Consider the following 12,309-nt stretch of genomic DNA (forward strand, 5'->3'; position numbering starts at 1 on the left):
CGAACCATTCTACGAAACGTCATCGATATGGGCTTTCGTAGCCGAAGGCCCGCTCATGTGGACTGTTGATGACTGAAAACATGTTGCTTGGTCGGACGAGTCTCGTTTCAAATTGTATCGAGCGAATCGACGTGTAGGGATATGGAGACAACCTCATGAACCCAGAATGAGATTTTCACTCTGCAGCGGAGTGTGCGCTGATATGAAACTTCCTGGCAGATTAAATGTGTGTGCCGGGCCGAGACTCGAACTCGGGACCTTTGCCTTTAACGGGCAAGTGCTCTACCAACTGAGCTACCCAAGCACGACTCACGCCCCGTCCTCACAGCTTTAGTTCTGCAAGTACCTCGTCTCCTAACTTCCAAACTTTACAGAAGCTCTCCTGCGAACCTTGCAAACTAGCACTCCTGAAAGAAAGGATATTGCGGAGACATGGCTTAGCCACAGCCTCGGGGATGTTTCCAGAATGAGATTTTCACTCTGCAGCGGAGGTAGAGCACCTGCCCGCGAAAGGCAAAGGTCCCGAGTTCGCGTCTCGGCTTGGCACACAGTTTTAATCTGCCAGGAAGTTTCATATCAGCGCACACTACGCTGCAGGGTGAAAATTTCATTCTGGAAACATCCCCAAGGCTGTGGCTAAGCCATGTCTCCGCAATATCCTTTCTTTCAGGAGTGCTAGTTCTGCAAGGTTCGCAGAAGAGCTTCTGTAAAGTTTGGAAGGTAGGAGACGAGGTACTGGCAGAAATAAAGCTGTGAGGACGGGGCGTGAGTCGTGCTTGGGTAGCTCAGTTGGTAGAGCACTTGCCCGCGAAAGGCAAAGGTCCCGAGTTCGAGTCTCGGCCCGGCACACAGTTTTAATCTGCCAGGAAGTTTCAACCTCATGAATCCATGACCCTGCTTGTCAGCAGGGAACTGTTCAGGCCGGTGGAGGCTCTGTTATGGTGTGGGACGTGTGCAGTTGGAGTGATATGGGACCTCTCATACGTCTGGATACGACTCCGACAGGTGACATGGACGTTAGCATCCTGTCTGATCACCTGCGTCCATTCATGTCCATTGTGCATTCCGACGAACGTGGGCATTTATAGCAGAACAATGCGACACCCTACACGCCCAGAACTGCTGCAGAGTGGCTTCAGTAAAACTCTTCTGAGTTTAAACACTTCCGCTGGCCACCAGACTCCCAAGACATTAACATTATTAGGAATATCTACGATGCCTGGCAACGTGCTGTTCGGAAGAGATCTCCACCCCCTCGTACTCTTACGGATTTATGGATAACCTTGCATGATTCATGGAGTCAGTTCCCTACAGCACTACTTTAGACATTAGTCGAGTCCCTGCCTCGTCGTGTTGCGGCACTTCCGCGTGCTCGCGGGGGCCCTACACGATACTAGGCAGGTGTACCAGTTTCTTTGGCTCTTCAGTGAATCAATGCTTGCAGTGTGCTACTATATAAACGATTTTCACGACTGTTGTTGTCATGAGAGGTATGATTTTACGTTCGCTAGCAAATGTTGGAATCTGAAGGGTTTCTATATTTTTACTGATAATGCCGTGTTTAGAATTACACGATAATGTGGTGCTATTCCCGTGTTTTCTTCTTGTGCAGTGCTGTTGTCATTGCTGGCGAGCTGTGAGGCGCAGTGCCCATCCATCTGCACCCGAGAATTCCGCCCACTTACGGCTCGCTGCAAGGGAGGCGTCACCAAGAAATTCAACAACCCCTGTCTCATGGAAGTGCACAACTGTCAGCAGAAAGACGGTACTTATTTCTGTATTTCTGTATTTCGAACATACATGTATAAAACAGCTTCAAGCGCCTGGCTACTTACGTTTAAAATTTGTTGGAAGACACTAAGTACACTCATTATCAAACACTTGATGAGTATAGTCGGAATAATTTTCGCTTCGTTTTAACTAAAGCTAGTTTTTCACGCAACACAGTGTTCATGACCTGATATCTCCTGAACTGTGTGTCGTACAATGATCTAATTTTGCATGTACACTCAGTGGTGTATGCGGATACCATCTGCAAATGTGTTGCGAACAGTTTGTAGAAAAGAAACAATAAATTAAAACGCCTTGATTGACGCTGAGCATTTAAATATCTTGGAAGTAGGATCAATGAGGACTTCATATGTCATCAGGAGATGAAAATCTGAAACAACATTAAGGTCTGAGGAAAAGACTTGACAAGTAAATTTCCTTTACTTTACGTCTATGGTCACAAACTTTTTGTCATCAGACCATCGGTTTCGGAGTATAATGACCATCTTCAGATCTGCAGCAAAATAGGGAAAAACATAAATACACTAGCAGATTGTCTACACCCTAAAACAATAAAATAGACCATAATGATAATTACTACTGACATACATAAACATTCTTGCGCTTTATGTTTGAAGAGGCATACTTATTTTATAAAATCATGTCCTGATGTACTGCAGCCAGTGTGGCATCGTCAAATGTTAATCGCACCAGCGTCGTCAAATATATATAAGTAACAGCATATGCAAGAGTCGTCTTGTCAGCAGCACTATTGTTCAAAACAAACTGAAGTACAGTAGCCACAAAATGTTTGTGTTGTTAAGTCCACCAGATGTCGCTACTGTGGGTATACACATAGTCTTCAATGACTAATTGCACAACATAAAATAAAATGGGGGGATACAATCGGTAAAGTCTGTAATGGGCTTGTAAGATGCATTACAGTAATAAAAAGCGATGAAATATAACACGGCAAAAGACAATGTTAAAAAGAAGAAGAGATAAGAGACAGTAATTGACACATGCTCAAGCGCCAATATTATAGATAATGACATAAACAGTAAACAGCTTTCATAATACACAGAATAATATAAAAATCTATCAAACAAATAGCTACAAAAATGGTTCAAATGGCTCTAAGCACTATGGGACTTAACATCTGAGGTCATCAGCCCCTAGACTTAGAACTACTTAAACCTAACTAATCTAAGGACATCACACATAACCATGCCCGGGGCAGGATTCGAACCTGCGACCGTAGCAGCAGCGCGATTCCGCACTAAAGCGCCTAGAACCACTCGCCTACAGCGGCCGGCTCAAATAGCTACAGAAGCAATGAAAGAAAACGTACTTCCGCACACAATCAGCGCCCTGTGTTAGCGCTAACGCCAGAATTACGCATAGGAGAGAAGTGGTTGGAGGAACGTGACCCCAGAGGACCCCTCGTACCCCGCGGCACGCCGTTGCAAGAAAAGAATGAAAAAACTCCGTACCAGTGCATGAACAAGATTATCTAGTTAATGCATTAATCTATAATATTGGCACTTGATCATATGTCAATCTATGCATCTTTCAACACGATCGAGCACCTGTTCATAATGTACGGCCTGTAATGGACTGGCCTGCACAGAGTCCTTACCTGGATCCTATAGAACACCTTCGGGATGTTTTGGAACACCGACTTCGTGCCAGGCGTCACCGACCGACACCGATACCTCTTCTCAGTGCAGCACTCCGTGAAGAATGGGCTGCCATTCCCCAAGAAATGTTCCAGCTCCTGATTGAATGTATGGGTGCTATAGTGGAAGCTGTTATCAAGGCTAAGGGTGGGCCAGCACCATACTGAATTCCAGCATTACCGATGGAGGGTTCCGCGAACTTGTAAGTCATTTTCAGCCAGGTGTTCGGATACTTTTGATCACATAGTATATACACCTTGACGGCAAAAATTAACGATCATTCAGTGCAGATGCACTCTTCGTCTGACCTTTTCCGGGAATCAAAGTGTGACTGCGACCCATGAGGGTAATGGACAGGAGACGCTACGTACGTACAGTGTGACAAGTTGGAAAATTGGGTTGAACGTGAAGCTTGCTCAGATAGCCGAAGAATTGAAGTCGACCACTCGCGTAAGGCTAAAACCCGTGTTAGAGTCAAATTTTGTCACCTCTGAATTTACTTCAGTGCTTGACAGCAGCTAATGTTTGAATTTCAGTTTCATCATCAAAGTCCTGTGAACGTTTTTAACCTGCTGCGTGAAACGCACGTCGAATTTAAGTTCTGGATAATGAAGATTTATTTGAAGTGAAAGATGTGCTGTTTGCAAGCATATTATATATACATCATAACGCAGAAATGCGTGGGGACATAGCACATGGGTATGAGAGCTCCAACAGTTCCGAAAAGCCGTGTGCATCAACTGAAGAAACTACAAATCAAATTGAAGATACACCTTCACCCCCAAAAATATCACTCCCAAATGTGCTATGAAATATTGATGACCGGGTGTTTCACAAAATTTGCGGGAGTTATTATAATAATGGTTACAATGCTTGTTGTTATTGTTATTGTTGGGGTTGTTGTGATCTTCAGACCAAAGATCGGTTTGACGCTGCTCTCCAGGTTAGAGGCAGATCGACTCTCTCCATTTCTCAGTCACCACTACAACCTACATTCTTTTGAACCTGTCTACAGCACTCATGCCTAAATCTCTGTCTACAATTGCAATCTCACACACGTTCCTGCCTTACCAGATGGACTATTTCTTGATGTGTGCTATTAACCGATCCCTACTTCTAGTCAAATTTCATTTTTCCGCAATTCTATTCAGTTCTCATTAGTTATTAGATCCACACATCTCATCCTCAGCACTCTTCTGTAGAGTCACAATTCAAAAGATTCTCTTCTCTTCTCCTCTCAACTGCTTACCGTGCACTTTTTACTTCTGTATAAAGCTACTCTCCAGATAAAAACTCCCAGCATATACTTTCTAACACTATATTAGTTTTTAACAAATTCCTCTTTTTCAGAAATGCTTTGCTGGCTATCTCCAGTATGCATTTTATATCCTATCTTCTCCTGTGCCGCGACGTGTTCTCACGTTCAAATGGCTCTGAGCACTACGCGACTTAACTTCTGAGGTCATCAATCCCCTAGAACTTAGAACTACTTGAACCTAACTAGCCTAAGGACACCACACACATCCATGTCCGAGGCAGGATTTGAGCCTGCGACCGTAGCGGTCACGCGGTTCCAGACTGAAGCGCCTAGAACCGCACGGCCACACCGGCCGGCCTGTTCCCATGTTTTCTTGGCTAAACTGACATTCTTTGCAAGTTGTGCGGCCTTCCGAGAGAGTGAATTAAGCAATTCCGAAATTTAACAATCGCAATGGGAATGTGGAGCGCAGTGCACAGTTATAAGATACTAAAAATCCGTTACATTTCCATTCGTTCCAGAAGAAGAGAACTTAATGTTGAAATTCGTAAAAAAAAATCGTTCTAATGATTGCATTTGCAATACTTAACTTGTTTTTCACTTTTTATTCTAGGTTGCGTGGTGATGTGATCCTGTCAGCACAGCTGATTGTGAATCCCTTGGAAAGGAGACTTCACTCTGCATGCTGTTATAATTTATTTTGCGTTGACATGTTTGTGTCTGAGATAAAATTAGGCAAAGAATTAGATATTTCTGTCTCTTAATGTATTACTGATTTATCCAAAATATATGTTTCCAAAACTACCCATCGCATATTTCTCTTTTAGTAGTCTACTACGATATGTGTTTCACGTATAGACGATCGTATGCATTCTTGTACCAATGATTATGTTTTGGACTAAATAATTACCAATTTATTCCTGTTTCCTTGTCACCGAAAAGTTCATGTTTAAGGATTCTATTACTGTCTTGCTACTGTGTGGACAGCGCAATAGGCATTTAACTTCATGAACCCTTACACCTTCTCTGCCTTCGGCAGACACAGTAGTCGATGAGAGGCGCTAATGTTATCAGCAAACACACACACTTTTATAGGTCTTTGTATGCCTTACAGGTCAGAAGGTAAGTGACGGCCCGAAAATTCTGAGAGAACTGGCTGCATGTCTTATTATGTGTGATGTGACTGCTATTTCTCTTTAGGCTTCACGTTTATAGGTACAAAGTGTTCAGTTAACAGACTGAGCCACGTATGCTCATTGCATGTTACTTGGCTATAAGGGATGTTAACTTCACATTCTTGGAATTAGATTATTAGCTTGTAGAAATGAAGTTGAATAATCAAATTCACTTAAATACTCACTTATACCCACTATTCTTTCCATTGTGCAAAGCAAGTAGTAACAACCTTTAATATGTTCCTTTCCACTTTTTGAAATAGAGTCAACTTGCGTTAGGTATCATTTCTTGGATCTAAACTTTACGTGAAAATTGTGGATCTAAACTTTACGTGAAAAATGTGTCATCATGTATCGATACGATCCCTCGGGTGTCAAAGTTGGCAACAGAATTGCAACATTTGCATCAGATGCTAACATCAATCGTGTGGGATTCGGCGAACCCAATGGAGCGTGCCCACTGAGCCACACGTCACGTAGCTCCGAACCACGAGCTCCCTCTGCTGCTGCGATCTAGAATGGCCGGCAGTAGCGGCACGGCCCATTCACACTGGGAGCCTTTTCACTATGTGACGCTACAGAGGTGCTGCCTCGTTGCGTCTCCAGCACTGTCATTCATGCATTAGTTTAGCCTCATCCTTGTTTCTATTGTGTCAGCTGGACTCTGTTTCTTGCTGCCATATTTGTAATTAGTCCTCATATCCTTCGAGAAGTACAAGTTAAATAAATTCTCTGTTACATCGTTAACTTGTTTGCTGATCATTTCTGCTCCCAACCAGCTTTCCTATGTTGACAGTTGCTGCATCCCTCTCTAGCCCACCTCTCGTTACTCTTGTGTACGATGTTATACACACCAAAAAAGGCGATTATTCAGTACATGTTTGCAGATCTATATTTACATGTATTCATAGAATTAGGAAAGCATAATTAGCTTACAACCTCTTGCCCACTTTTCAGACTGTATTGATTACTTTGCTGTAATAACGTCCGATGGGTGAAGGATGTGGCACTGATAATCGCAAAACCACGTCATACATTTAAGTCCATTTTACATGATGAATTCTCTTTGGATTGGAGTTAGTTTAAGTTTCTCTTACGGTGTCCTGCACTGAATTGGACAAAATCTTATTGAAATGTCAGTAACAATGTCCCTTTCGATTTCCCCCAAGACTAAACAACATGACATTCTGATAGCCCACATGAGTAGCTACATATCTTATTCTGTAGCTGTCATCTGCAGTCCCAATTACTTCAGTGCTGGCATGATACACACCTCCTTCTCATTAATCCCTTGTTTTTTCGTCTCTGACACATCCTTAATATCAAAGACATTGCGTCCTGGTCGATAAGATACGAATAAATATTTAATCACTTTCAGTGGTTTGTAAAAATTGTTTTCCGTCACTTGTCATTGATGCTCGATGTGTAGATCACGGTAGGAGACATGAAACTATATACTTCAGGAACATATGATTGGAAAAAAATAGACTGAACAGAATACCTAGTCATTTTGTATAAAATTTGTGGATTGCATTGTACTTGACGTAATCTGTGGCTATAATTCAAAATAACACCCAGTCCAGTGGCTACTGGGGTTAACTATAACGAGCACAATCTTGGTAAACGTAGGTATTTTCCATTGGAAAATTAACTAATCTACGAACATTGCATATGCAGTCACCAAACTGCTCAATTCTAGAGCAGACGATATCTACAGTTTCTCTAACTTTATGATTAAAAAAAGTAATTACAGTTAGCTGGTCTCTGTATTCCGTCACACATCAGATGTGAAAAGCAGACACAGTTCCCTATCAACTATCGTGTTGCCGAGGTATAAGAAAGGAGACAGAAACTCAGTTGAAAGAAAAGAGCCTACTGTAATAGTGCCAGTAATTTCAAAAACTATCGCAGCCATAACTACATCTTTAAATAAAAGCTGGTAAGGATATTGAAATGAGCTGTCTGCCGTTAAGACAATTCAATGTATCATCTTGTCTGTCTTGTTATGTTTTCAAAATAATCTTACACCCACGCCATACTAGTGGACTTATTAAGCCGTAAGACATTTCATCACGAAGCACAAGGCCTTCGATGCTTTATCATAGAGTATCTTAATAAATATACTTGACCGCCATGGATTAAATGCCGGTGTACTATCCACCACAAGATCCTATAGCAGTACATGTGTATGAAATGTGTAAGTAGACTGTTTAGGTTCTTATGTTGGTAACGCCACGTAGCGCCCTGTATGAAAATCACTGACGGTGCTGTGTGCAGTCTGTGGCTGGTTGGACTCATTGTTGGAATATTCGCTTGTGTAGTGCTGGGCAGTTGGATGCGAACAGCACGTAGCGTTGGGCAGTTGGAGGTGAGCCGCCAGCAGTGTTGGATGTGGAGCGAGAGATGCCAGAGTCTTGAGAGGTCACTATAAGAGGACGACCTGGACGTGTGTCCGCCAGAAAAAGGAAATTTGTAAAGATGGATGTCATGAATTGATGGCTTTTGAACACTATTAAGGTAAATACATTGTTTGTTCTCTATCAAAATCTTTCATTTGCTAACTGTGCCTATCAGTAGTTAGTGCCTTCAGTAGTTAGAATCTTTTATTCAGCTGGCAGTATTATGCTCGCTGTATTGCAGTAGAGTGACGAAGATTTTTGTGAGATAAGTGATTCATGAAAAGTGTAGGTTATTGTTAGTCAGGGCCATTGTTTTGTAGGGATTATTGAAAGTCAGATGGCGTTGCGCTAAAAAAATATTGTGTGTCAGTTTACTGATGATCAGAATAAGTAAAGAGATAAAAGTCTGAGTACGTTCAGTTTTGCTCAACTGTTTGAAAATTAAATAACGTAAGAGGTTTATCAGCACAGTCATTCATAATTTTTCTAATGGGACGTTTCAAACGATCTGACAGATTAGTGTGTTATTTAAAGCGGTGACACATTCAGATGACAGTTTCTTTATTACATCTCTCACAAATATGAATGCTATGGTTCAAATAATTTTCCTCATAATGATGGAGGTACCCAAATAGTTCAACGATTAACAGTTAAACGGTAAAACTGAACGTACTGTAAATAGGGTGAAAAGTATTTAAACCGACAAACTCTGGGAGGTTGTAGGGAGCATCAAAACAAATATTTTGCCCTAATGTCATTTTTTTCCTGTTAGGAGTATTTAAACCGGCAGAGGAAGATTTCTCTGGCGGCTAATTAATTAAACCAACAAACACTTTTCCATTTTTTATGACCAAGAGACAACACAATACCACAATCAAATTTCAATTACAGTAGATTTTCAAAAATGCCGAACCATCGGTCGAGGAATCGACGCACACGACGACTGAAATGTGCCGGCGCCCTGTCATGTTGCAACCACACGCGTTGTCTTGTAGGGAGTGGGACCCTTCCAGCAATACTGGCAAAGGTCTGGCGAGGAAATTGTAATAGTCCCTGCCATTTAATGGCCTAGGTAGCAGATACGGTCCAATTAAACAATCCTCAACAACACCGATCCACACATTAATGAAGAACCTCACTTGATGAGCGCAAGTAACTGTGACGTGTGGGTTATCCTCACTCAATACATGCGAATTGTGCATGTTGAAGACTCCATCACGCCCGAACGTTGCTTCATCGGTAAACAACACAGAGGATGGAAATGTAGGTTGCATTTCACACTGTTCCAGGTACCACTGCGAAAACTGTGCTCTGGGTGGATAATCAACTGGTTCCAGGGTGTGGACACGCTGTAAGTGAAATGGCCGTAACAATTGCTCTCGAAGGACTGTTCGTACATTCGTCTGATTCGTCCCCATGTTATGTGCAATTGCACGAGTGCCGATTGAAGGATACCGCTCCACATGCTACAAGATAGCTTCCTCAAATTGCAGCGTTCTTACCGTGCGATGGCGTCCCTGTCCGGGTAACCTGCTAAATGACCCGGTCTCACGCAGACGTTGGTACACTGCAGCAAAGGTCGTATGATGCGGGATACGGTGATTAGGATATTGTTATTGATAAACCCGCTGTGCAGCTCGTCCGTTGCGGTGCGCTACGTAGTACGCACCAACCATATCAGTGTACTCACTCCAGGTGTATCGCTCCGTTAGTAAACGGAGACAATGCACTATTACACTGGTGGACAGTAGTTGCCTACAACTGAAGATCGTAATACGGCCTCTAACAACTGAAGAGCGTAATACGGCCTCCACCGGTTTAAGTACTCCTCATAGGCAAAAATGACATTAGGAAAAAATATTTGTTTTTATGTCCTCTTCAACCTCCCAGAGTTTGTCGGTTTAAATACTTTTCACCCTGTATATCCTCCCTTCACGTCACGGAATGTTGAAATTGGCGTGCCAGGTCTTGCGGAAAAGTCACTGACATTGTTGTATATTCATCCCAACGATAAGCTAGAGTGCGTGATCAGAAGTATACGGGGACACTTACACTGATAAGCCAAAACATTACGACCACTGCCCGCCGCGACGTCGCATGCCGCTTGGTGGCGTTGCGGGCACGTGACGCTGTAGCAAGCGGAGCAGACACGGACGGGGTATCACCCTAGCGAAGATGCTGCAAATGGGGAAATCCATTCAGATGATCGAGTTTTGACATAGGGCAGATTATTATTACGCAGAGCCTGCGAACGAGCATCTCGAAAACGGAGAAGCAAGTCGAATGTTCACGTGGTAATGTCGTGAGCATCTACAGAAAGAAGTGAAAGGATATTGAAACTACCATTAGGCACCAAATGGTTGGACGTCCACGGCTCTTCACAGAAAGTGGGTTTCGGATGCTTGTCTGCTGTGCGAAGTAGCATAGGCGGTGATCTGCGGCATCTCTGCTGAACGAGAATATCGCTGGTGCACACACAAGTGTTTCATCGTACATTGTTGAAGATGGAGCTCCACCGCAGACCACCCCTACGTGTCCACATGTTGACCCAACGACATCGTGATTCACGACTGTTGTGGGCACGGGACCATCGGAATTCGACCTTCGATCAAGGGAAACGTGTCGGCTCTTCGAGTGAATCACATTTTTGCTACACTAGGTCGGTGGTCGACTCCACAAACGCCGTCATCGACCTGAAGGGCGGTTCGAAAGATGCAGCGCACCACGGACACAGACTGGTGGGAGCAGTATTGTGCTATGGAAGGTATTCTCCTGCGCTTGCACGGGACCTGTGGTACCAATGTGTAACCTCCCTCTTACTAATCGGCCTATCCTGCTAGCAATATAAAATATGACCGTGGATCGCGTCTATGCCTAATGGATTTTTCTAATAGGATAAGGCTATCTTTCCCGAAGAAGTGATACCGATAAGTAGGAGGAAAGTGTACAACCTACCCTTCTGATGGAATGTCTACTGAAAATAGAAAGTAATTAAACCGAACAGGCTGTAATTTGGAAAATGAAAGTTATTTTGTGCATTCATTCACGAACAACACTGGACAGAAAAAGGGATACCACTGATCATGAATCCAAAAGTTACACTAATGAACAAAAAGGAAATAATTAACGGTCGCCAGCCCACCAGGGCAATTTACATCCAAAATCCTGTAAAAGATGATGGGAAAGAAAAACATGCATTATTAAACAGTGACGTGGCAACTGAAGGTTGTCCTGTTTTTTGACACTAATTTTAAGTGAGTGTGTAATGATACAGAAAACTGATAAGTCACTCTTACATTATGTTTGGCATTAAATTTTAAAAAAGGCAATCGAGTAATGATTTGAAAATATGCAATTAAACTGTACGTTAGTACTGAACTTCGTTACGTGAACAATGACTTTCAGTGACCTCAGCATAACGTCATCAAAGAAATTTAGAAAAAAAGCAAGCACTTTTTACTTTTCCGTACTTATTTCGCTAATTGGATTTCATATTATTGTCTGAACAACTGAGCCTTCTTTTTACTGACCTGAACAGAATTAAATACTAGAACGCGTACCAAACTAAACAGCCATGTCCAAAATAAATAAAACTTCCGTACTCTTAATTTGTGCATTTCTTTACATTTGGATTTTTTCCAATGATTGATTCTCAGACTTGAAAAATGAAATCGCTTTACTTTAGTCACATACTGAAGCATCTGTTGTACAACAGTTAATTGAAAGTAGACTGAGGCTAAAATTCTTAAAAGAGAATTTATTCATCAATAAACTGGCTGTAACTATTCAGTTTGTTTCTTATGACACTCAGTTAGCATATTAGAAAAAAAGAGGAACAAGGATCCTGCTTGGTAACAATGTCTGGGGGCGATGAGGACACAATCGCCCTGAGTTTAACTGATTATTGTTTATAAAAATCTTATCAATCAAATCACATTCAGTTGTGCTGCTGGGTTAGCTGTTAATACTTCCTACCAATGAACAGCCTTACTTCAGTGCTGTGCATACGACGAAACTCGGAGCCGACG

At 42.4% G+C, this 12,309-nt stretch overlaps 1 long non-coding RNA gene and 1 other non-coding gene across 2 annotated transcripts; both read left to right on the top strand.

The window, feature by feature from the left end:
* Window positions 1-773: 773 nt before the first annotated feature.
* Trnas-cga lies at window positions 774-848 on the top strand. The gene has a single exon. It is a non-coding gene; the product is annotated as a tRNA-Ser (tRNA).
* A 769-nt stretch (window positions 849-1,617) lies between these two features.
* On the top strand, window positions 1,618-5,511 carry LOC124621789. Its single transcript, XR_006980567.1, has 2 exons — window positions 1,618-1,765; window positions 5,321-5,511. It is a non-coding gene; the product is annotated as an uncharacterized LOC124621789 (long non-coding RNA).
* The last annotated feature ends 6,798 nt before the right edge of the window (window positions 5,512-12,309 follow it).

Source organism: Schistocerca americana, chromosome 7 (assembly GCF_021461395.2).
Source record: "Schistocerca americana isolate TAMUIC-IGC-003095 chromosome 7, iqSchAmer2.1, whole genome shotgun sequence".
NCBI classification, from domain to species: domain Eukaryota; kingdom Metazoa; phylum Arthropoda; class Insecta; order Orthoptera; family Acrididae; genus Schistocerca; species Schistocerca americana.